The sequence below is a fragment of the Moschus berezovskii genome, chromosome 3 (assembly GCF_049115385.1).
Source record: "Moschus berezovskii isolate FMDL1 chromosome 3, NW_MosBer_1.0, whole genome shotgun sequence".
NCBI classification, from domain to species: domain Eukaryota; kingdom Metazoa; phylum Chordata; class Mammalia; order Artiodactyla; family Moschidae; genus Moschus; species Moschus berezovskii.
In genome coordinates, this window is record NC_142462.1 from 64,393,607 (window position 1) to 64,419,408 (window position 25,802).

The 25,802-nt window shown below is 39.5% G+C and overlaps 1 long non-coding RNA gene across 2 annotated transcripts in view; it reads right to left on the reverse strand.

Moving 5' to 3' along the window:
• Positions 1-25,802, reverse strand: part of LOC148778343 (uncharacterized) — a 76,077-nt gene that overhangs the window by 12,139 nt on the left and 38,136 nt on the right. For both annotated transcript variants that reach the window (XR_016036403.1, XR_016036400.1), the window contains exon 2: positions 15,983-16,184. This is a non-coding gene — a long non-coding RNA (uncharacterized LOC148778343). The remainder of the gene's footprint in view (positions 1-15,982; positions 16,185-25,802) is intronic.

Here is a 25,802-nt window from a genome sequence, read left to right on the forward strand (position 1 = left end):
AATTTTTAAAATGATAAAAATGAACTTATTTACAAAAGAGTATCAGATTCATACACTTGGAGAACAAACTATTAGTTACCTGGGGGAAAGGTGAGGGAGAAGGGACAGTTACAGAGTTTGGGACTGACACATACACACTGCTGTATTTTAAATGGATAACCAACAAGGACCTATTATACAGCACAGGGAACTCAGTTCAATATTATGTAACAACCTAAATGGGAAAGAATTAGAAAAAAGAATAGATACATGTATATGTATAACTGAATCACTTTGGTATATACCTGAAACTAACACAACATTGTTAATCAACTATACTCCAATATAAAATAAAAAGTTAAAAAAAAAAACACCATTCCACGTCAATCCTTTCCATACCAGCTAACTGAATCCCTGCACCACCATCCTCCTTGTTTCTTGATATTCATTAAAGTAAAAATGAGGAATTGCGGTTTCTACTACTGTTGTTTCTCTAAACCAAGTGCCCCTTCCACCATGCTCGCCTATGGAAATAGCTAGAATAGCATAGTCACACCCCATATCCATCTTCTAACTACTGGGGAGAAGGTGATTTTCTGCTAGGAAATACTAATTCACATGTAGAACCCAAGTTTGGATGGACTTTATAAAATGTAGTCTTTTACATTCTACCCTTCTATTTTCTAGTCTTTAGCATGAAAAGTGTTAGTCACTCAGTTGTGCCCGACTCTGTGCCACCCCATGGACGACAGCCTGCCAGGCTCCTCTGTCCATGGGATATTCCAGACAAGGACACCAAAGTGCTTTGCCATTTCCTTCTCCAGGGGATCTTCCTGACCCAGGTATCGAATCCATGTCTCCTGTATTGTAGGCGGGTTCTTTATGTAGGAATCAGTGAATTAAAATGGACAGGAATGGGTGAATTTAACTCGGATGACCATTATATATACTACTGTGGGCAGGAATCCCTTAGAAGAAATGGAGTAGCCATCATGGTCAACAAAAGAGTCCGAAATGCAGTACTTGGATACAATCTTAAAAATGATAGAATGATTTCTGTTCGTTTCCAAGGCAAACTATTCAATATTACAGTAATCCAGGCCTATGCCCCAACCAGTAATGCTGAAGAAGCCGAAGTTAATAGGTTCTATGAAGACCTACAAGACCTTTTAGAACTAACACCCAAAAAAGATGTCCTTTTCATTATAGGGGACTGGAATGCAAAAGTAGGAAGTCAAGAAACACCTGGAGTAACTGGCAAATTTGGCCTTGGAGCACGGAATGAAGCAGGGCAAAGGCTAATAGAGTTTTGCCAAGAGAATGCACTGGTCATAGCAAACACCCTCTTCCAACAACACAAGAGAAGACTCTACACATGGACATCACCAGATGGTCAACACAGAAATCAGATTGATTATATTCTTTGCAACCAAAGATGGAGAAGCTGTATACAGTTAGCAAAAACAAGACCAGGAGCTGACTGTGGCTCAGATCATGAACTCCTTATTGCGAAATTCAGACTTAAATTGAAGAAAGTAGGGGAAACCACTAGACCATTCAGATATGACCTCAATCAAATCCCTTATGATTATACAGTGGAAGTGAGAAATAGATTTAAGGGACTAGATCTGATTGATAGAGTGCCTAATGAACTCTGGACGGAGGTTCGTGACATTGTACAGGAGACAGGGACCAAGACCATCCCCATGGAAAAGAAATGCAAAAGAGCGAAATGGCTGTCTGAGGAGGCCTTACAAATAGCTGTGAAAAGAAGAGAGGCGAAAAGCAAAGGAGAAAAGGAAAGATATAAGCATCTGAAGGCAGAGTTCCAAAGAATAGCAAGGAGAGATAAGAAAGACTTCCTCAGTGATCAATGCAAAGAAATAGAGGAAAACAACAGAATAGGAAAAACAAGAGACCTCTTCAAGAAAATTAGAGATTCCAAGGGAACATTTCATGCAAAGATGGGCTTGATAAAGGACAGAAATGGTATGGACCTAACAGAAGTAGAAGATATTAAGAAGAGGTGGCAGGAATACACAGAAGAACTGTACAAAAAAGATCTTCACGACCAAGATAATCACGATAACGTGATCACTGACCTAGAGCCAGACATCTTGGAATGTGAAGTCAAGTGGGCCTTAGAAAGCATCACTAAGAACAAAGCTAGTGGAGGTGATGGAATTCCAGTTGAGCTATTTCAAGTCTTGAAAGATGATGCTGTGAAAGTGCTGCACTCAATATGCCAGCAGATATGGAAAACTCAGCAGTGGCCACAGGACTGGAAGAGGTCAGTCTTCATTCCAGTCCCAAAGAAAGGCAATGCCAAAGAATGCTCAAACTACCGCACAGTTGCACTCATCTCACACGCTACTAAAGTCATGCTCAAAATTCTCCAAGCCAGGCTTCAGCAGTATGTAAACCGTGCACTCCCAGATGTTCAAGCAGGTTTTAGAAAAGGCAGAGGCACCAGAGATCAAATTGCCAACATCCGCTGGATCATGCAGAAAGCAAGAGAGTTTCAGAAAAACATCTATTTCTGCTTCATTGACTATGCCAAAGCCTTTGACTGTGTGGATCACAATAAACTGTGGAACATTCTGAAAGAGATGGGAATCCCAGACCACCTGACCTGCCTCTTGAGAAACCTGTATGCAGGTCAGGAAGCAACAGTTAGAACTGGACATGGAACAATAGACTGGTTCCAAATAGGAAAAGGTGTACGTCAAGGTTGTATATTGTCACCTTGCTTATTTAACTTATATGCAGAGTACATCATGAGGAACGCTGGGCTGGAAGAAGCACAAGCTGGAATCAAGATTGCTGGGAGAAATATCAATAACCTCAGATATGCAGATGACACTACCCTTATGGCAGAAAGTGAAGAGGAACTCAAAAGCCTCTTGATGAAAATGAAAGAGGAGAGTGAAAAGGTTGGCTTGAAGCTCAACATTCAGAAAACAAAGATCATGGCATCTGGTCCCATCACTTCATGGGAAATAGATGGAAAAACAGTGGAAACAGTGTCAGACTTTATATTTTTGGGCTCCAAAATCACTGCGGATGCAGATTGCAGCCATGAAATTAAAAGACGCTTGCTCCTTGGAAGGAAAGTTATGACCAACCTTGATAGTATATTAAAAAGCAGAGACATTACTTTGCCAACCAAGGTCCGTCTAGTCAAGGCAATGGTTTTTCCCGTGGTCATGTACGGATGTGAGAGTTGGACTGTGAAGAAAGCTGATCGCCGAAGAATTGATGCTTTTGAACTGTGGTGTTGGAGAAGACTCTTGAGAGTCCCTTATACTGCAAGGAGATCCAACCAGTCCATTCTAAAGGAGATCAATCCTGGGTGTTCACTGGAGGGACTGATGCTAAAGCTGAAACTGCAATACTTAGGCCACCTCATGCGACAAGTTGACTCACTGGAAAAGACTCTGATGCTGGGAAAGGTTGGGGGCGGGAGGAGAAGGGGACGACGGAGAATGAGATGGCTGGATGGCATCACCGACTCTGTGGACATGAGCTTGAGTGTACTCCGGGAGTTGGTGATGGACAGGGAGGCCTGGCGTGCTGTGATTCATGGGGTCGCGGAGAGTCGGACACGACTGAGCGACTGAACTGACTGAACTGATCAGGGAAGGCATGCTACAAAAGGGCTGCACTCTCACCAAGGGGGTTTATTTACATTTCACAATAAGATAGACAGAAAAGTCAGAAACCATAAAGGAAAAGATTGAGAGAAAAACTACATAAAATTTTTATATAGTAGTAGAAGCCATGAACAAAGTAAAATAAACAACAAAAAGCAAAATACAGGGGGAGAATACTTGCAGTATAGAAAGCAGATGAATATCAATGTTCATAATATATAATGATCTCTGCATCACTAAGAAAACAATGCAGTAGAAAATGAACAAAGCATCAGAACAAGCAATGAACAGAAAAAGAAATATACAAGAAAAATAAAGAAAATATTCTTAACCCAACTAGTAAAGAGTGGAATGAATATTGGAACAAGGTAATGTAATTTTTATCAATTAGATTAGAAAAAAAATTAACTGGTAATATACACAGTTGACAGAAGTATAAATTGCCTTTTTGGAGGGCTATTTTTTAAATAACATCTGAGAAAAATTTAAATGCACATGCCATTTAACTGAACATTTTCACACCTAAGAATCAGAATCACAGAAATCTGTTTAATGAAGCATCATTTGTGTTTGTGAAAAATGTAGATAACCTAAATGTTTACAAAAAGAAAACATCTTAAATGACTTAAGTATGGCCATTATATGAAATAACATGTGATCAGTTTTTAATATCTTTATTTATTCATAGTGTCCTGAAAATAGGTACAGGATTTCTGGGGCAGGGACTACTAATTACAATAACCACACTGTTCCTCTTTGTCCCAATTCCTCCTCTTCTTGGGATGATAGAATGAGAGCCTGACAATTGTCATCCAACATACACAGGGGACTGTACTGCAGGCGAGAAGCCCCATAAATATGGGGACACCTGCTTCCCCTACTTCTCTCCTGAGAAGGAAAGAAATTTTGTTCCCTGAAATAAGCAAACTCTCCTTGGGAACAAAAGGAAAGGGGTGATGGGCTCTTTCTCTTTGGAATATAAATATAATAAATGTCTCCAGGAGGAAGACAGGACAAATACCTCTAAGTTTACAAACTTGGAGTATTTCCACAGTTTGGAGAAGATAAGTTTATTACTCTTTGGATGGGAGCAGATGGCTCTAGGTCTAAAACTGTGGAATGTGAGAAACAAATGGATCTGGGGAAATGAAGACATTCTGTAGCTTGTCAGTTTCCTTTGCTAAGGAAGTCAAGGCTTTAGGGTAGTCAATAAAGCAGAAATAGATGTTTTTCTGGAACTCTCTTGCTTTTTTGATGATCCATCAGATGTTGGCAATTTGATCTCTGGTTCCTCTGCCTTTTCTAATTCCGGCTTGAACATCTGGAAGTTCAAGGTTCACATACTGTTGAAGCGTGGCTTGGAGAATTTTGAGCAATATTTTGCTAGCATGTGAGATGAGTACAGTTGTGTGGCAGTTTGAGCATTTTTTGACATTGCCTTTCTTTGGGATTGGAATGAAAACTGACCTTTTCCAGTCCTGTGGCCACTGCTGAGTTTTCCAAATTTGCTGGCATATTGAGTGCAGCACTTTCACAGCATCATCTTTTAGGATTTGAAATAGCTCCACTGGAATTCCATCACCTCAACTAGCTTTCTTCATAGGGATGGTTCCTAAGGCCCACTTGACTTCACATTCCAGGATGTCTGGCTCTAGGCGAGTCACACCATCGTGGTTATATGGGTCATGAAGATCTTTTTTGTACAGTTCTTCTGTGTATTCTTGCCACCTCTTTTTAATATCTTCTGCTTCTGTTGGGTCCATACAATTTCTGTCCTTTATTGTGTCCATCTTTGCTTTACTGACTACACCAAAGTCTTTGTGTGGATCACAACAAACTGTGGAAAATTCTGAAAGAGATGTGAATACCAGACCACCAGAACTGCCTCCTGAGAAATCTGTATGCAGGTCAAGAAGCAACAGTTAGAACTGGACATGGAACAACAGACTGGTTCCAAATCAGGAGAGGAGTATGTCAAGGCTGTACGTTGTCACCCTGCTTATTTAACTTATATGCAGAATTCATCATGCAAAATGCTGTGCTGGATGAAGCATAAGCTGAAATCAAGATTGCTGAGAGAAATATCAATTACCTCAGATATGCAGATGACACCACCCTTATGGCGGAATGCAAAGAAGAACTAAAGAGCCTCTTGATGAAAGTGAAAGGGAAGAGGGAAAAGCTGGCTTAAAGCTCAACATTCAGAAAACTAAGATCATGGCATCTGGTCCCATCACTTCATGGCAAATAGATCAGGAAGCAATGGAAACAGTAACAGACTTTATTTTGGGGGGTTCCAAAATCACTGCAGGTAGTGACTGCAGCCATGAAATTAAAAGACACTTGTTCCTTGGAAGAAAAGGTATGGCCAACCTAGACAGCATATTAAAAAGAAGAGACATTCCTTTGCCAACAAAGGTCCGTCTAGTCAAACCTATGGTTTTTCCAGTAGTCATGTATGGTTGTGAGAGTTGGACTATAAAGAAAGCTGACTGCTGAAGAATTGATGCTTTTGCACTGTGGTGTTGGAGAAGAGTCTTAAGAGTCCCTTGGACTGCAAGGAGATCCAACCCGTCCATCCTAAAGGAGATCAGTCCTGAGTGTTCATTGGAAGGACTTATGCTGAAGCTGAAACTCCAATACTTTGGCCACCTGATGTGAAAACCGAGTCATTGGTAAAGACCCTGATGCTAGGAAAGACTGAAGGTGGGAGGAGAAGGGGATGACAGAGGATGAGATGGTTGGATGGCATAACCAACTCGATGGACATGAATCTGAGTAAGCTCCAGGAATTGTTGATGGAGAGAGAAGCCTGGAGTGCTGCAGTCCATGGAGTCGCAAAGAGTCGGACATGACTGAGCAACAAAGGTCCGTCTAGTCAAGGCTATGGCTTTTCCCGTGGTCATGTATGGATGTGAGAGTTGGACTGTGAAGAAAGCTGATCACCGAAGAATTGATGCTTTTGAACTGTGGTGTTGGAGAAGACTCTTGAGAGTCCCTTGGACTACAAGGAGATCCAACCAGTCCATCCTAAAGGAGATCAGTCCTGGGTGTTCATTGGAAGGACTGATGCTAAAGCTGAAATTCCAATACTTTGGCCACCTCATGCAACGAGTTGACTCACTGGAAAAGACTCTGATGCTGGGAAGGATTGGGGGCGGGAGGAGAAGGAGACAACAGAGAATGAGATGGCTGGATGGCATCACCGACTCAATGGACATGAGTTTGAGTGAACTCCGGGAGTTGGTGATGGACAGGGAGGCCTGGTGTGCTGTGCTTCATGGGGTCGCGGAGAGTCGGACACGACTGAGTGACTGAACTGAACTGAGGAGGTCAAACGATGCAGAAACATAAAAATATTCTTATCCTGACAATAAACAGATAAATAAAATGTAAACTAATGTTATTTGTACCCAGAGTAATAAAAATATAGAATATTAAATGAAAAGTCAAGTATAAGGACAATGTATTAAGTAGGATCTCTTCTATGTGAAATTGGTCAATCAAATCATTAACATGGTATATTTGGGTGGAAAGAAGAAGAAAAAGGGACTTTAGCCTTAACCATATATATATTTGTTGTTGAATTTGAGTGTAGAATCAGGGGTGATTTTTAAAATATCTTCTCTTCTACATTTTTCAGATTTCCTACAATAGCCATATATTAATTTTATAATAAATGACATCTTTTTAACAGTCAAAACCAGTTGTTCATTCATCACCAGTTCATTCATCTTTAAACTTCAAAACAGCCACAAGATTAATAAATTGAACGTTACTGAGTTAGTCCAAAAGGGAAATGGTGTACTATTATTGATAGAATGTGATTCTTCTCTTCCGCTGTTTACAGATGTTTGTCACACAGTAACTTTTTAAAAATCACACTTGTTTAGCAACATTTATTACATATCTATTACATACTTGGCATTATAACTGGCCCTGATGCTATGAAAAATTACAGCTTGTCCTTCCTTGAACAGCTCACAATCTACTGGGGTAATAGACCTGTGGTAGAATATATTATGGTTCCCTGTGATAAACAACAATGTGTGAACTAAATGTGGTGTGGACCTTGCAAGGGAACTTCTCTCCTGCCTGAGAGATATGGGAAAGGGTTCATGGAAAGGTGACATTTGAAATAGCTCCTGAAGAAATAGCACAATGCTGCTGAAGGTAATTGCAACACCAGGTCATTAGGTCTTTATCAACCCAATAAAGAGTATTAAGACGCAGTGCAAGATCAATTTGCAATTTGATTTTTGAACCAAACAAAAACACAAATTTCTAACATATTAGAGATGTTTAGTCCATGACAGAGGTACTCTTAAGAGTTCCTTGGACTGCAAGGAGATCAAACCAGTCAATCCTAAAGGAAATCAACCCTGAATATTCATGGTAAGGACTGATGCTGAAGCTGAAGCTACAATACTTTGGCTACCTGATGCAAAGAGATGACATTGGGAAAGACTCTGATGCTGGGAAAGATGGAAGGCAAAAGAAGAGGGCAGCAGACGATGAAATGGAGAGGATCACTGACTCAACGGACATGAATTTGAGCAAACTCCAGGAGAAAGTGAGGGACAGGGAAGCCTCGTGTGCTGCCATCCATGGGGTTGCAAAGAGTCGGACATGACTTAGTGACTGACCAACAATAAGACAGAGGTGCATTTGACTGAGCTGAGCGGGTCTCTATTATTACAAGTTGGGGGAGTTGTCTAGGTGGATACAATTCTTAACTCTTAAAAAGTAAGCTGTGTGATATAAATATTCTGGACAAAATTAAAGCAGGAAATAATTTAGGGATTAAGTTTTGAGTCTTTAGGTCCTTTGGCTCAAAGTGGAAGTTTTAGTTCCTGCAACATTCACTCTTCTTTATCCCAACAGAGACACAAGTGAGAGGGAGTCAGATGAGCATGAAAGTTAAGTCAGTAGATCTCACAATATGGTCCTCAGATGAGAAGCATCAGCATCGCCTCCAGATATGGTAAGAAAGGGAAATTCTCAACGCCCACTCCAGACCTACTGAATCAGAAACTCCAGAGATGGAGTCCAGCAACCTGTGTGCTAACAGGCTCTCTGGGTGATTCTGATGCACACTGCACGCTCAAGTTTGAGATCCACTATGCTAAGGTAAGCTCTCAGTCATTAGTGTACAACCAGGTATCAGATTTAATTCAACCAGCTATCTTTTATTCATGGACCACTGGTGAGGAGGAAGCATGGAAGGAAGGAGGATTTAAGAGAGATATTCTGTTATTTTTCTCAAATACATGTATATAAATAGTATTTAACAGAGTGTGTTTGAATAAAAATATTCTTTTTGTTTTACAGAAAGCCCTTCAAGTGGTAGAATGGGCCTTTCAGTCTCTATTGTTCTTGGACTTCAGAGGATCAGTGGAGGCGCATTCTCCCAGGATGAGTCTTTACAATGACAAAGCAGATGATCTTTGATTTGTTATGACTCGGGGGGGGGGGGGGGGGGGGGGGGCGGGGCGGAAGCCAGGAAAATACTCCTTGCCTCAAACACATGTCCAACCAGAGGCCATGTGACTAAAAGTCTACTGTCAAAGACTCATTTTTCCCCCTTAATCTAAGCATTTCCTGAGTATCTACTCAAAATTCAAATCCCATCTGGAACAATAACATTTCAAACTGTGACCAGTCTGATTCAATCATAAATTCACTAATGACAATATTTTCTTTTGAAATGAGAGGTTCAGGAAGTGTACACAGTAAAGTCCTGGCCTGCTGGGGAGGGGTATGATTCTGATAAGGGAAGAGGGGCATTAGTCATTGGAAATAAATTTCTACTTTTTTACCCACAATAGATGTAGATTCTTCAGAGTCTAATTCCAGCCTAAATTTAGATAAGCCCTCCACCCCTTCAATGCCTTAAATTCTCAGCTGTCAACAGTCTAACAGGTTTAGGGTTTTAAAAATGTTTGACGGTCTTTGAGCGCTAAATATGTTGAAGAGGAAAAAAAAATCCACATCAGTGTATGAGAGAGAAACATTCTGGCTAACTTCACTCATTACTCCTATTATTAGTGCCAATCTAAGACCATTCAGAGTCCTTGATGAAGCCAGGGAAGTCATTTATCTGGCGCCCAAATACTATTTCCTGGTAACAGCTTGTTTCATCCCAGTGAATGAAAGGTTGATTTAATTATAACCAAACGTTAACGGATGCTCAAAGCCTTGACTTACTTTTGTGAAGACAGAACTGCAGCGGGAAGACAAGTACTGGTTTTCATTAAGGTACGCACTTATATTGCTTATTTCATATATTTTGCTTTCTTCAATATTCCTACAAGATGAGAGAAAGGATTCCCTATATTTTAGTATACAACCAAGCTAAGTAGCTAATTAATAACTTAGACAGGGACTATAAACCACTTCCCTGATGCCTAATGAAGAATAAGATGTCTCAGGATTTTCTTTCCATTCCTGGCAGCAGAGGTGCTGAAGAGAGAAACAGCTAGAGCTGCTAACATAAATCATTCTCGAGGAGATACACTAGGTGACCTTTGGGGGAATCATTTACACTTGTATAACACTGAAACCCAAGGAGCTCAGAACTCTTGGGGAAAGTTATTGTGCATGTGCATCTTATGTATTTAATCTTGCCACCCCTTAAGAAAGGAAACAGACACAAAGAGTTAAAAATATTTTTTCCTGCATCTACATTCCCCCGCAGGGAGAAATCAAAGAAAGCCCTAATCCTGACAGTAAAGAATCTGCCTGCAATGCAGATACCCAGGTTCAATCCCTGCGGAAGGGAAAGGCAACCTACTCTAGGATTCTTGCCTGGAGAATTCCATGGACAAAGGAGCCTGGAGGGCTACAGTCCACAGGTTCACAAAGAGTCACACACGACAGAATGACTAACACTTTCACTTTTTCACTGTGACATCCTAGTTCTGTCTGTTCTTTAGCTTTTCCCTTTACAACAGAATTTTCTTGATGGCAAAGATAACATGGGCAATAATTCTTGATTCTCCATCCCCACTTCCACATCCAAAAATCCTGAGCCTCAAAAGAAGACACTAGCATCCTCCTTGTGCTCAAGACTAAACCCTAGGAAACATCCCAGATTCATCTCTCTCTGTGTTCCACTCCTAGTCTATGAGACCAACTAAGTCCTACTTCCAATTTACACACATCGACCCAACCATTTCTCACCACCTCCACTGACACTCTCTCTGCCTTGCCACCAGCAACCCTCACTTGAATCCACTTCCCTTGCCCCCCACAGCCCACTCATTACATAAGAGTTTGAATCATCTAAAATACAAATCAGATTTATGACTACCTTACTCCAAACTCCCCTGTAACTTTTGAGTATAATTTGATTTCAAATTCCTATCATGATCTATAAAGCCCTGACTAGCTCTTAATCCTCCCTGTGTTCTCTTTGTCCGCTCAGTTAGGACACTTCAACTTCACTGTTCCTCTGGGTTTTTTGGTCCCTGAAACACACTCAGCTTCTTAACTTCTAAGAATCCTTCCTGGAAAGCCCATCGCCCAGATCTTTGCACAGCAGGCACCATCGCATCATTCAAGTCTCAGCACATGTGTTACCACCTCAGAAGAGAATTTTCTGAAATGCTCACCCAGCCCCTGACCCAGCCATTTTATCACCTGATTCGTATATATTTTCTTTAGATCACTGACATGCATGACATGTTCCTACTTACTAAATATCTGTTCCTCTGCACTAGACCATAAACTCCATGAAAACAGGAATCTTTGTTTCACCATGGAATTCCTAGAGACCAGAGCAGAGCCAAGCACAGAACAAGCCTTGATGTTTGTTGAATTAATGAATAGACTCTTCAGATGAAACCCACTCTATAAAGGTTTCAATTTTATATGTAACACTAAGAACAATGAATTCAGCAAATATTTTTATGTGTCTATGAAGTGTCATGCACTGTTCTAGGCATTTCATTGGAGTTCACTTGCATTCATCTACTAAAGTTGAATAGAACATGATTTTGACTGTAACGATATGCTGGTTAACATCCCTTTAAAGAAAAGCCCCAATTGGGAGATTAGGATTGACATATTCACACCACTGTATATAAATTAGATAACTAAAAGGACCTACTGTACAGCACAGAGAACTCTACTCAATACTCTGTAATGGCCTATATGGGAAAAGAATCATAAAAAAAAGAGTGCATGTATGTATATATATATAACTAATTCACTTTGCTGTATACCTGAAACTAACACATTGTAAATCAACTATACTACAATAAAAATTAAAAACCAGAAAAGCCCCACCTGAGGTGCATAGGCTGTACCACTCATTCGAGACATGGGTGTTGCTACCAGGGCTTTCAAGGGCATCACTAAAATGCACGGTCTTGCTATCACTTCTGGAAAAATGAATCATAGAACACCTTTCCTGAGGATGGTGGAGGAAAAGTGCTTTTGCAAGTATGCAAGAATGAGGAGACAGGCTGCAAGTCCTAGGTCTGCTATTTACAACATAGATAACTTTAGACAAGTTACTTTATCCCTCTGAACCCCAAATATACAATTTTTAAAGATGATAGCCTTAATAACTTCCCTACCTACTTCAAAGAGTTATAAACATCAGTGAAATATTGCAGCTAAGAACACTTCGCATCCTGAATACATTTGTGGCTTAGGATTATAGACATGCACCTGCTCACCTATACAAAAAGGATAACAATCAAGTATTAAATGATTTATGAATTATAGTTGTCACATCATCAATTAGCTCACATTCAATGCAAATGACTCTTCACTAGAAGAGTAGCTGAATCTTTCCAAACACATTTGTTTGTAATAGAGTTCCCCAACACAGCCTCATTTCTGAAGTCTCTTCCTTGACCTGTCCTTGTACTTGAGTCTGCTACCTAAGAAGGAGTCCCAAGCATTCAGTATGGTCATCATCAGTAGCAATGTCTCCCTCCTAAAAAGAAACAGCTCAGAACACAGACCAACCTGTAATGACTGCAATGACATGCTTAGTAAACTAAAACTCCCCAAACCATTTCTTCCTGAAGATAAATTTTAGCCATCGATGATGATACCAGTTGAGAATAACTGACGTCCTGAACCCCAAGTGTAAGTGTAACAGGCAGACAGGCTTCCACAGATCATCCACTCTGATGGAAGAGTCTATGTGGATAATTTCTAGGCCTCTCTGGACACACCGTAGATACTCATAATCACTGACTTTCTCTACTGGCATACATTTTCCAGCTACAGATTAGATAAAAGGGAGAGGAGAAAGTGCCACTTAAAATTCTAGTGATTTCTCGACAATTGTCCCTAGACAAACCCACATGATATTTTTAATGCTTTCTCTTCAATACCTTGCCTTGGAGGCTGTCTGCTGTTGCTCTGTCTCTCTAGTTCAAAGTCATTTGTATTTCATCAATTATTAGGTACCTATTTCATTTGACGATTTCTTGAGGCTCCTTCTTAATTATTTAAATACTCAAGAATATAAACTAAATAAGCTTGTGTGAACGTCCAGCTTAAAAAGACTTTCCACAATTTTCTCAGATGGGCAGGTTTAAGAATTTGACCATAAAAGAGCCAGAAACATTTAAGGAAGATATGACTTTGTAAAGGAAAAAATGAGAGGTAGTTCCAGTTGAGGTATCCATCAGATTTGCTTGAGACTATAACTTAAACGTTAGGACTCATCCTTTTTTCTGTCTTACCTGCCCAAGTCCACCCTCTGTAACCTCACTCCTTCTGAACCTCGCAAGGGTCAAACTGTAAGACTGACTTGTAAGTGATCAGAGTGTATAAGGAGATTCCTGGTGAGAGAAAAGGGTAACTTCAGAATCAAAGATCTTGGTGCCTGCTGCTGATTGCTGCCCCATTATAGTTCTGTAGGTGGTCTCAGGGCTTGTTGGGGTCTGCATCCAGTCCAGAGTCTGTGTTGGGTGGCTGTTGATCTAAACATTTGTAGAGAGTCCCGATTGCTATGGAGCTCAGAATTAGACACAAACTATATGTGTGGGGGTTTGTGAGGAGGAGAACAACAAGTTTAATTAAAATTGAAGAACCACTGATGTCCATTGTCTGTTTTCTCCTCATTTCTGCAGTCTTTCTAGTTTGACTCATTGCTTGCTGCAAACTCAAGCTCAGAATATGCCCAGCTATGAAGCACAACCCTCCTCTGGGCAATGTGGACTGCTTTTCTCATCCCAGCCCTAAGCTCTCCTTAGCCATCTTCCCCTGGGCACTTTCCTGGTCCCATCCTTCTCCTGAGTCTCCCCCTCTTCTCTGCATATGTTGCTATAGTTTTTATCTTAGTCCAAAGGTCAATATGCAAATTCATAGTTCCACTATACATGATAATCTTTGACCCAGTTCTTAGGAGCCTACTCAATGTAAAAACTATTTTCTCTCACTGATTTGAAGTACATTACCCTAACAGACTCCCTTTACTTGCTCTTCTAGGCTATTGAAGATATATATATGCACACACATACATTTAACAAGAACTTAATGATACAGTATGCTAGCTGGCCTGTGGAGTTGTTCAGGAAAAGGATTTTTCACTAAGTGTCTGTGGTTTTAAACATAAGCCAATTAGAACAGGGGTTTTGTATTAGCTATCTGTATAGCCGTCTATAAATGAATTATTGATACTGGGCAACAGACTTAGGAAAGAATGAGTCCTCAGGCCTGGCAGGTAACTATCGGGAAATTTCTTGGCGACCTAAAAATCTGGCCTCTAGAGATGAGCTATTTCATTCAAAATTCAAGAGGAAGTATATCTTTAAATTTGGTAAAAGATTTTATACCCTGTACCCTAATTTCTGGCTTACATATAATGTACAAATGATATCATATACTGTCACAACTGATGTTTTTCCCAAAGGTACCAGCCATATTATCAGCTAATAAAAACTGAATAATATAGATTGCAGGTATAATATAAATTATATATATTTATAAATGATAATGATTGTCTTATCATTTAAATACTGTTCTTGTCTGTTTTAGCCAGAATTTCAAGATGGATTCCCAGATTTCCTATCCTCTAGTTATTCAATTCGGAGAAGGCAATGGCACCCCACTCCAGTACTCTTGCCTGGAAAATCCCATGGACAGAGGAGCCTGGTGGGCTGCAGTCCATGGGGTCGCTAAAAGTTGGACACGAATGAGCAACTTCACTTTCACTTTTCACTTTCATGCATTGGAGAAGGAAATGGCAACCCACTCCAATGTTCTTGCCTGGAGAATCCCAGGGACGGCGGAGCCTGGTGAGCTGCCGTCTATGGAGTCGCACAGAGTCAGATACGACTAAAGCAACTTAGTAGCAGAAGCAGTTATTCAATTGAACAATAATCTCGGTACTGCTATAATAGAATTTTTAAGTTCTAAATCCTCAAATCAATTGACCTTAACATACAGAGGCTATATGAGTAGACCTGACCTAATCATATCAGCCGTTTTAAAGGCAGAGTTTTTTCTAGCTGGTAGCATTGAGGCAAGAAAAACTTTCTGATGCACAATTGCTAGCTTTGAAAATGGAGAGGGCATGGTGCAAGGACCAGAGAGCAGCCTGTAAGAGCTAAAACCCCCCCAGCCAACAACCAGCAGAGTAATGGCAACCTCAGACTCACAGCTGGGAGGAAGTGAATTCTCCCAACAACCTGAATGAGTGTATTCCTCCCTGAGCCTCCAGACAAGAACTGTTCCTCTCTTACAAACCAATGCCTTGATTTCCACGTTGTAAGACCCTAAGCAGAGAACTCAGCCAAGTTCCTGCCAGACTTTTGGTTTACCTAATAAATGAGGGTAGGCCACTCACTTCATGGTAAATTGTTCGATAGAAATAGATAGCTAATCCACTATTCTGTAAACTTACATGTCAGGCTTCTTTTATATCTAACATTTTCATGCAGCTTTGTATAACATTCAATATCACATTCACATGGAGAAACAGTAAGGCCACCAGGTGACCATCAGGAAAGGTCTGTTGACTATTCTGAAGATCATGTATTGAGCTACAAAGGGCTATAATAAGAAAATGACTCACTTGGCTTTAATAACAAGCCTAAATAGAAGAATCACCAGAACCATCTAACCAAAATGATTCAAACAATCGTTTTTAAGACTTGATTGCATATTAGGAAGTTTTAGCAGAGATCTCTAGTGAAGTTAAATGCTTAATTTTACAACAACCAATTTTCCAATAAAAGTAAGTGACTGTGAAAACAAAGAGGCAGAACTATATTGGATGATTCCATGGAGACACGCAAGTAGACTCAATCTTACAAACATGCAAAAGCAGGTTTTAACATTCCACTACCCAGCATATCTCAACATTGCTTAGCAGTGCTTACCTTTCTCCAACTTTCTGCCTCCCTCTCCACAGAATAAATATGTATAGTTGGGGGATGAGGAAGGCAGTGATCCTCAGGGACCACAGAGATGGTGCATTAATCAGAATTCCACTGGGAAGGCAGTACCATGTTCCCTCCACTCGGAGTCTGGCAATAGCTCAGTATTATTCTTCGATTAAATATTAATGAAGTGAATAAGACCCTGCAATACAAAGCAGCAAAAGAAATTAAACATTTCCCCAGGGGAAAATCTACAAGTCATAAAAAATTAAAACATAAAACTAAATATTTACAAACATTATTTACAAACTTAGGGTTGTTCATGATTCATGCCCATGGCAAGATCACAAGTCCTTGGGGAGCTTAAAAACCTTTCAGGGATCAAGCAAACCTTGCCCTGCTTGAACGTGCACCAGAACCACCATGTGGGGGTTGACAAGGACAGATAATAAAACACAGACTCTCAGAACCACCCCCCGCCCCCCAGGATGCTGACTCAGAAGGTCTGGGAGGTAGGAGACCTGGCTTCCGGAAATGTAATAAGTAACCTGAAGGGATTCTGGTGGACATCTAATCTAGGCAGCTCTGGTAGAACCAGTTTCTTCACAGTTGTTTCACAGATCTGGAGCCCTCACAGTGCAACATACTGGCCATTGTTCTGCAGCTTACACAGGACCTACACCGTATTTGTGAATTATTCAGGCACTTGGCAATTTTCTTTCACAGTTACAAAGGAGATCATCCTAAGCAGGACTAACTTGAGAATAAACATCAGTGAATAAAACTTTTCCCATTGCTATTTCTTTCATCCACTTATTAATTCAACAGATGAGAAACTATTTTATGCCAAGCACTGGAAAAGGTCCTAGAGATTTAATGATGAATAAGTAAGAAATTGGTGACTCAGGCAGTAAAGAATCTGCCTACAATTCAGGAGACCTGAGTTTGATTTCTGGGTTGGGAAGATCTGCTGGAGAAGGGAATGGCAACCTATTCAGTATTCTTGCATGGAGAATTCCATGGACAGAGGAGCTTGGCAGGCTACAGGCCACAGGTTTGCAAAGAGTTGGACACAACTCAGTGATTAACCCTTTCACTTTCAAGTAAGAAATAGCCTCTACTCTCAGGGTGTTCGCAGCATAATGTCACTAGTAAGCAATATAATATAATATGGTGAGTGGCAGAAGAGGAAAAATACAAGGAGTAGAAAGAGTATTCCTGGTAGTAGGAACAGCGTGTGCAAAACTTAAGAGCTAAGAAGGAGGCTTAATATGGTGGGGTGGAGCATGTTTGTCTGAGGGATTGTGTCTGGTTTGTGCATGTACACTGCAGGTATTAAAAGGAATAATGACAGATGAGATCAAAGAGAAAGTGGGGGCCAATTTACTCCTCCTTAAAGGTAATCTCATCTTGGCAAAGTATATTGACAAACTCAACAAAAGCCATAATCCGTGGACTCTATTCACATGAAGACAAAGCTAATAAGGTTAGATACTGTTATAAGGTGTGTTTTTAAGAGCCAAACTCTTCTAACAGCTTAACATTTCCTGATTCAGCAATTTCTGTATAAATTCAGGAAGATGTGACTTTTTTCTGTTTCCCATTTGCCTGATGGTTTTCAAGAAAAGTTGGTACAGCAGAGAGTGACCTATAAAGACAAGTACTGTATCCTTCGCCATACTACCAGTATTGTCATTCTTGTAACTCACAAAATTCATAGATTCTGGAGATCATAGTACAACTATCCACCTAAGGCAAAAATCTCTTCCAAGTTTTACACATTCTTTTGGGAGGGAAGCATCATCAGTTCAGTTCAGTTGCGTCCGACTCTTTGAGACCCCATGAATCACAGCACACCAGGCCTCCCTGTCCATCACCAACTCCCGGAGTTCATTCAAACTCATGTCCATCAAGTTGGTGATGCCATCCAGCCATCTCATTCTCTGTCATCCCCTTCTCCTCCCGCCCCCAATCCCTCCCAGCATCAGAGTCTTTTCCAGTGAGTCAACTCTTCGCATAAGGTGGCCAAAGTATTGGAGTTTCAGCTTAAGCATCAGTCCTTCCAATGAACATCCAGGACTGATCTCCTTTAGGATGGACTGGTTGGATCTCCTGGAAGCATCATATAAAAGCTCAATTCCCTTTGAGTGGATGGTCACAAATTTAGGAAGTCAAACCCAAATAGTTCAAAATATAGCTTTTCAAGATTGGAATAGAAATTTGAGCTATAGTTCTAGAAACAAATGACTTGGGCTGAGAAAAAAGGTATCATCCAGTATATACAACAGAAAGAAGAGAAAATGTGAAAGTAAAAGAAGCATTTGTTAAGAAGGAAGTAATTGCAGCATTCAAAGGAAGGAACGATGCTATCTGGGCCAATAAAAGCTAAATGATCCAAATAAATAAAGGTAGGCCACAGCTAAGTCTAGCCTGTGAGCTGGATGTATTTCACTTGCTCTTCCAGAGCAATTTCACTTTTGATGCTTCTCTTCCCTGCTTTGTGTTCCAGAGGCTGATGTGTATGAAGTGTGTTGCTTTCTGGCCTCCGATTGGGTCTAACCAATGGGAAACACTAGTAGATCAAAGTGAGAGAAAGAAGAGTGAGACTAGCTACATGTCCCCTTGACCATGGTGAGACTCTGTCTCTCTACCAAAGACAACACCTCTCAGACAGACTCCTACAGCTGCTTTCTCTCGTTGGATTCTAGTAACTTCTTTTCTTGCTTCTGCAGGCCGAGAGAGGTGACATTTCTCTACAATTTTTAGTTCTATTGTGCTTCACCATTTCCTGCTAGTTTACTTTAACCTTGTCCTCTTTCCATACATCTTTGTAAGCAGTACTTTTACTAAGCTCTCCTCCATTACTTGGTTTAAGTGAGCCATTTATTTTTTGTCTGCATCCTGATCGATAAGCTACCATGGACTTCACGCTTTTTACACTGACAATGCAGAGCTAGCCTGACTGTTAAAACAGGAACTGTTATTGTTAACAGTTACATAGAAATTACAGTTCACTAAGTATGTTTACATATATTATCTCTTTTTTCATTCTTTATTCATGACTAATAAAACTCAGACTTCACCTGCTCTACTGGAGTAGTAATTATACATAATGAATGTAAATGTGGATATTTACTACTGAGTCCAAGTCTAAACCATATTCTTAAGAATGTCATAACCCAAATGTTGTATAGTCTTTTAAAGCTGAATAAATTGGAACCTCATTATATAAATTGGCTCTGTATCCTTCATCTGGGTTCCAAGTTTCTCAAATTAGCTAATACTCATTATTCAAGATTTCATTTCTACTGGAAAATTTCTAAGGGCAAATTGTCAGAAGAGGCAGCATGGTGAATCAGAATTTAATCACGAGCTGGTAGATATCTAAACCATATTTTACAATGATAATTGAATTAATTAAGAAGAGAAGTCTTACAAACCAATTGTTTGTCATACTTGGAATGGAAAGTCTGAGATTGTTAGACTCGTTGCCATATAGACTTATTCCGTTGTTGCCATATAGATACATTGAAAGTGCTAGTTGTTCAGTCATGTCCTACTCTTTGCTGCCCCATGGCCTGTAGCCTGCCAGGCTCCTCTGTCCATGGAATTCTTGCAAGAAGTACTGGAGTGACTTGCCAATTCCTTCTCAGGGGATCTTTCCAACCCAGGATCAAACCTGGATCTTCTGCACTGCAGGCAGATTCTTTACTATCTGAACCACCAAGGAAGCCCCTAAAGATGACCATATTAACTGTTTTCCCTCTTTTCAACCACTTATTTCTTCTGTATATGGACACAACACAAATCTCCTTACTATATCAGTAAGCAAAATCTACAGAATCATTAAAAATAACTTAAAATTCTAAAGAGAGAAGTACAAAGAGGAACTATACCTACTGATATAATAAATCTGATAACCAACTTCATGGGATACTCAATTCCCAAAACAAGTAACTCCACAATGATTGTACACAAAATGGAGTTAAGAAATATGCAAACTGTAACCTAATATTTGAGCAGACAGTCTGTGCCTTCATAGTGAGGATACTGTTGTTGAAGCTCTTGTGGTAAATCAAGGGAGTTTGGTAGTCTTGTTTCTAAGATAAGAGAAGGTGAATGGGACAAAGTTAGAACTTAGATTACTTTTAGAAAAGTTGGACTTTCCCCTCAGACACCCAACCCCTATACCCAAAAAGCCAAAAAGCCTAAATCGTTGGATGTCAAAAAATGAGATTTCTAATTTACAATAATCAAGACATACAATAATCACAACAATCTAAATGTCCACTGATAGATGAATGGATAAAAATATGTGGTATATGTATGGGCTTCCCTGGTGGCTCAGATGGTAAAGAATCTGCCTGCAATGCGGGAGACCTGGCTCTGATCCCTGGGTTGGAAGACCCTCTAGAGGAGGGCATGGCAACCCACTGTAGAATTCCAGTCTGGAGAATCCCTATGGACAGAGGAGCCTGGAAGTCCATGGGGTCGCAAAGAGTTGGACACAACTGAGCAACTAAGCACATATATATATATATAATACATACACACACACACACACATACATATATAGTAAAATACTACTCAGTCGTAAAAAAGAATGAAATAATGTCATCTGCAGCAATGTGAATGGACCTGGAGATTATCATACTAAGTGAAGCAAGTCAGAAAGAGAAAGACAAATAACATATGATATCATATATAAGTGGAATCTAAAATATGACATAAATGAATTTATTTATAAAACAAACAGACTCACAGACATAGAGAACAGACTTGTTCCAATGGGGAGTAAGGGGGTGGATAAGGGATGGAGTTGGAGTTTGGAATTAGTAGATGCAAATTATTTTATATAGAATTGATAAATAACAAGGTCATATGAACTCCCAGATGTTCAAGCAGATTTTAGAAAAGGCAGAGGCACCAGAGATCAAATTGCCAACATCCGCTGGATCATGGAGAAAGCAAGAGAGTTCCAGAAAAACATCTATTTCTGCTTCATTGACTATGCCAAAGCCTTTGACTGTGTGGATCACAATAAACTGTGGAAAATTCTGAAAGAGATGGGAATGCCAGACCATTCTAACGGAGATCAATCCTGGGTGTTCATTGGAATGACTGATGCTAAAGCTGAAACTGCAATACTTTGGCCACCTCATGCAACGAGTTGACTCACTGGAAAAGACTCTGATGCTGGGAAAGGTTGGGGGCGGGAGGAGAAGGGGCCGACAGAGAATGAGATGGCTGGATGGCATCACCAACTCTGTGGACATGAGTTTGAGTGAACTCCGGGAGTTGGTGATGGACAGGGAGGCCTGGCATGCTGTAATTCATGGGGTCGTGGAGAGTCGGACACAACTGAGCGACTGAACTGAACTATATAACACAAGGAACTATATTCAATATCCTGTGAAAAACCATAATGGAAAAGAATATGAAAAATAATGTATGCATATGTATAACTGAATCACCTCACTATAAACTAGAAATAAATATTGTGATTCAACTACACTTCAATAAAATAATTTTTTAAATGAGATTTCTAAAATCCATGCTTACTTCTGATATATGTGTATCAAATATAAAATAATCCCCCTGAAAAATTGCACACAAGACCCCATCTCCTTTCAGGAGAGAAACCATTATCATTAGAGGGTATATTCCAGATGTAAAAGAATGTAATCTAGGACTTGAATATATGACTTATAATACTTAGAACCTCAATTTGAATAGCTTTTCCCAAATTTAGCAAGCTGCACTTATTAACACTTTGTCCAAGATAAAGCTTTTCTAACCAAGCTCTTCCAGTTTGAGATAAAGCTTTCCTAAACAAGGATGATTTGAGCTAATAGTTCTAGAAAGAAATAATTTGAGGGTGTGGAGAAGAGGTGGAGAAAGTCATATATTAAATACATGTAATATGTATGATAGAAGGAAGAGAAAGTATGAGAGTAAAATAAATATTTGATTTTTTAATAAGGAAATAATTGACATTCAAGGCACAGCTTAGTAGGGGGTCATGTATCATACTGTCACAATGAGCAGACAGAAAGAAAATGAAGATAGTAATCACAGTAAACAAAAAGAAGAAATAAAAAGTTTTAAAAATCAAAAACAAAATCTCTATGGTGGTTAATCTGTCTACCTAACACTATAAGCTGTTTCAGCAGATTTTTATTCTCAATGGATTTATCATTATAGAGTATGGTCTTAGAGATATGTACCTGCCCATGATTAAATTCCAATGACTTGGCAATTTTGCTTATGAAAAGGAAAGAATCTATTCTTGTACTACTCTGTTCTCCTAGAACCTAGCAGCTAATGCCCGGTACACAGATATCCAGAACTTGTATCTCAAGTCAGTCACTAATTCAACCAGGGTTAAAAAGGGCTCAATACCAAGGGAAGGTTTCTTCATGTTCAAAGGGAACTGTGTATTTCTGAAGGCAAAGTAGATGAAGCCAATGGAGCGAAAAAATTGATCATGTTAAAGAAAGACCTTGACTAAAGAGAGGCATGGAAAAGAATTCTCAGTAGTGATGGTCAAAGAGGGTACATGAGCCTTCCTCACTGATACTAGGAATTGTTTCCATGCTTCCTTTCCACACTCCCTTCAGTCTTCCTTTCCCCTCAACTTCCTAGTCCTTCCATTTCGTTTCTTCTTTTCATCTTCTCTTTGCCTCACCTCACTTCTCTCTCCCATCCAGCTGTAATATAGGAGTAAAATAAAAATAATAATGTTCAGTTTCATAAAATTGTGTTATGATTGTTCTTAAGCTAAAAGTACGTGAATAGAATGTTTAATATTTCTCTTTCTCTCTTTTTTTTTTTTGTATGTAACTCTAGAACAAATTGTTTTTCTTTAGATAAAAGAAAACATTTTAAAAAGCCTCACCATAACCTAGACTCTTGGAAAAAGAATTTGATTTTTGGTAGAGAGTGGGTGGTTTGTGACAGGAAGCATTACGATATAGTTTAAAACATGGTATCCAGGGTTAAGCAAGCTAAAGTTGAAATCACATCCACCACTTGCTAACTGTGGGGTCTGAGAAAATGTCATTACCTATGAAGTGGTGCTATTATCTTCCTCTATAAGAGTGGCTCTAAGTTGTAAATGCAGGAATGGTTTTAGCCTAGTACCCAGCACAGAGTAAATAATAATGGTAGCCATTGACATTATTAGCTGCTTTACATATTCTAATCTATCTGAACAGATGAATTAAGCCAAGGAAATATTCTTTTAGACATCCATCTCTTTATGGCCTCAGTTTGCACTGGTAAATTTACCAATACCATCATTTTCATTATCCTCATCTAAGATCAAAAAAAGAAGAAAAGGAAAACAAAATCAGCCTAGTCTCTTGCTAAAATACACAGAATTACTTACTGATTTCAGCCAACTGCCCCAAGATGAAGCAATTTTGAAAGTAAAAGGTTCATGTGTTGATTTGACAGTTTAAGAGACAAATAAGCACATCAATTTTAATTTAACTTCCCAAGCTCACAAGCTGTCAGTCAAGATCATTGTTATGCCAATCATCTGGCATTAAATATTGTTATCATTTCTGATATCAAATCCACAGTAAAACACTTAGAGTGACAGTTCAGTGGAAAATTCCCAGTACTTTCCCTCTGTAGTCTGGACTGGGAAGGTTTAATTAAAACAACCAAATTACAAACTGCCTCAGAAGATTTTGTAACAAAATTGCTGGCTGGCCTTTAAGTGACAATGGTGCTTGCTACAGACCACTGCTTAATGTCACATGGGCTTGCTTAGATAGGAAAGGATTGGTCATCGATTCAGTAATAGAAGCTAAGACTTTTTATTGCCCTCATTTTTTCTTCTTTTACTGCCAACGAAAGTAGATTTAAAGTTTCAGATATTCTCATAAATAAGCCCAATCATGGAAAAGCAAAGGGAAGGACAAATACTTTAAAGGTCAGGTATCTGAACACCTGCTACTGCTACTGTTACTGCTGCTAAGTCACTTCAGTCGTGTCCGACTCTGTGCGACCCCATAGACGGCAGCCCACCAGGCTCCCCCGTCCCTGGGATTCTCCAGGCAAGAACACTGGAGTGGGTTGCCATTTCCTTCTCCAATGCATGAAAGTGAAAAGTTAAAGTGAAGTCGCTCAGTCGTGTCCGACTCTTCACAACCCCATGGACTGCAGCCTACCAGGCTCCTCCATCCATGGGAGTTTCCAGGCAAGAGTACTGGAGTGGGGTGCCATTGCTTCTCTGAACATCTACTGAAGGCTAAATAATGTAAAATCTTAAAGACTTTGAATTCTATTTCAAACATTAGTGGAAAAATACAGTTTGGTCTTGGCTCAGGCAAGTCAGTGAACCCTCTTGCCCCTGCAGCTTATTACCAAGGGTTTAGAATTGGAGGAATAAGCCAGTTGGTGCTTTAGGCCTGTTGAGTGAGGATGTAAACAGAGCACCAAGTTTCTTACTTCAGCAACAGTGTGTTTTCCTGTGAGCACGCTGGAACTTTAGAGCCAGAGAAGACTGTTAAGGCTTGAGTGTTTCCTCATTTTTTATGGCTGAGTAATATTCCATTGTGTATAATCCATATGTTTATATATATACATACATACACACAAACCATAACTTCTTTATACATTTATCTGTTGATGGACACTGAAGTTATTTCCATGTCTTGGCTATTGTAAATAATGCTGCTATGAACACAGAGACGGAGATGTCTTTTATGAGTCAGTGTTTTTCATTCCTTTGGATATACTCACCTAAATGTCAACTGCTGGATCACACAATAGTTTTGTTTTTAATTTTTTGAAGGACCTTCATATTATTTTTCCTAGTGTCTGTGCTAATTTACAATCCCACCAACAGTGCACAAGGGTTCCCTTTTCTCCATATCCTTGCCAGAATTTGCTCTGTCTTATCTTTTTGATAATAGACATTCTAACAGATACAAAATGGTATCTTATTGTGGTTTTAATTTGCATCTCCCTAATGACTAGCGACTTTTGAGCATCTTTTCATGTATCAGTTGTACATTTTATTTAAAGAAATGTCTATTCATGTCCTTTGTCCATTTTTAAATTTAGTTATTTGTCTTTTTGCTGTTGAATCACATCACAAGATTTTTTAGATATAAAATCTGGTTGGGGGCTTCCCTGGTGGCCCAGTGGTAAAGAATCTACCTGCCAACGCAGGAGATGCAGGTTCAGTCCCTGGTCCGGGTAGATCCCACATGCCACAGAGCAGCTAAGCCTGTGTACCACAATTATTGAACCTGTGCTTTAGGGACTAGGAGCCACAGCTACTGAGACCACGTGCCACAACTACTGAAGCCCATGTACTCTAGAGCCTGTGCTCAGCAATAAAAGAAGCCACCGCAATGAGAAGGCAGTGCTACAACTGGAGAGTAGCCCCTGCTTGCCACAAGTAGAGAAAAACCCATAAAACAGTAACAAAGGCCCAGCACAGCCAAATCAAATAAATAAAGTAATTTTCTAAAAGAATCTGGTTGGTTAACCATGATTTACTTGACTATTAGGTATTCCTGCATCCATATGTAAATAAGTAAATAATTGTTTTAGTACTTGCTGATCATGTACAGTTGGCTTAGAAAATGCACACTAGTCAGAAAGTCCTTAATTATATATACCAAGTTAATTTAAATGTGAATTTTTAATTATAGATAGTTTGAGCCACAAAAAGACTAATAATAATTTAAAAAAAAAGACATAATACAATGTCTCTCCAAACTATCAATGCTTCTAGCCATCAAAAATGTATGAAAAAATTTTTATATTTTGTTCACTCATTATCGAAAATATTTTGTGA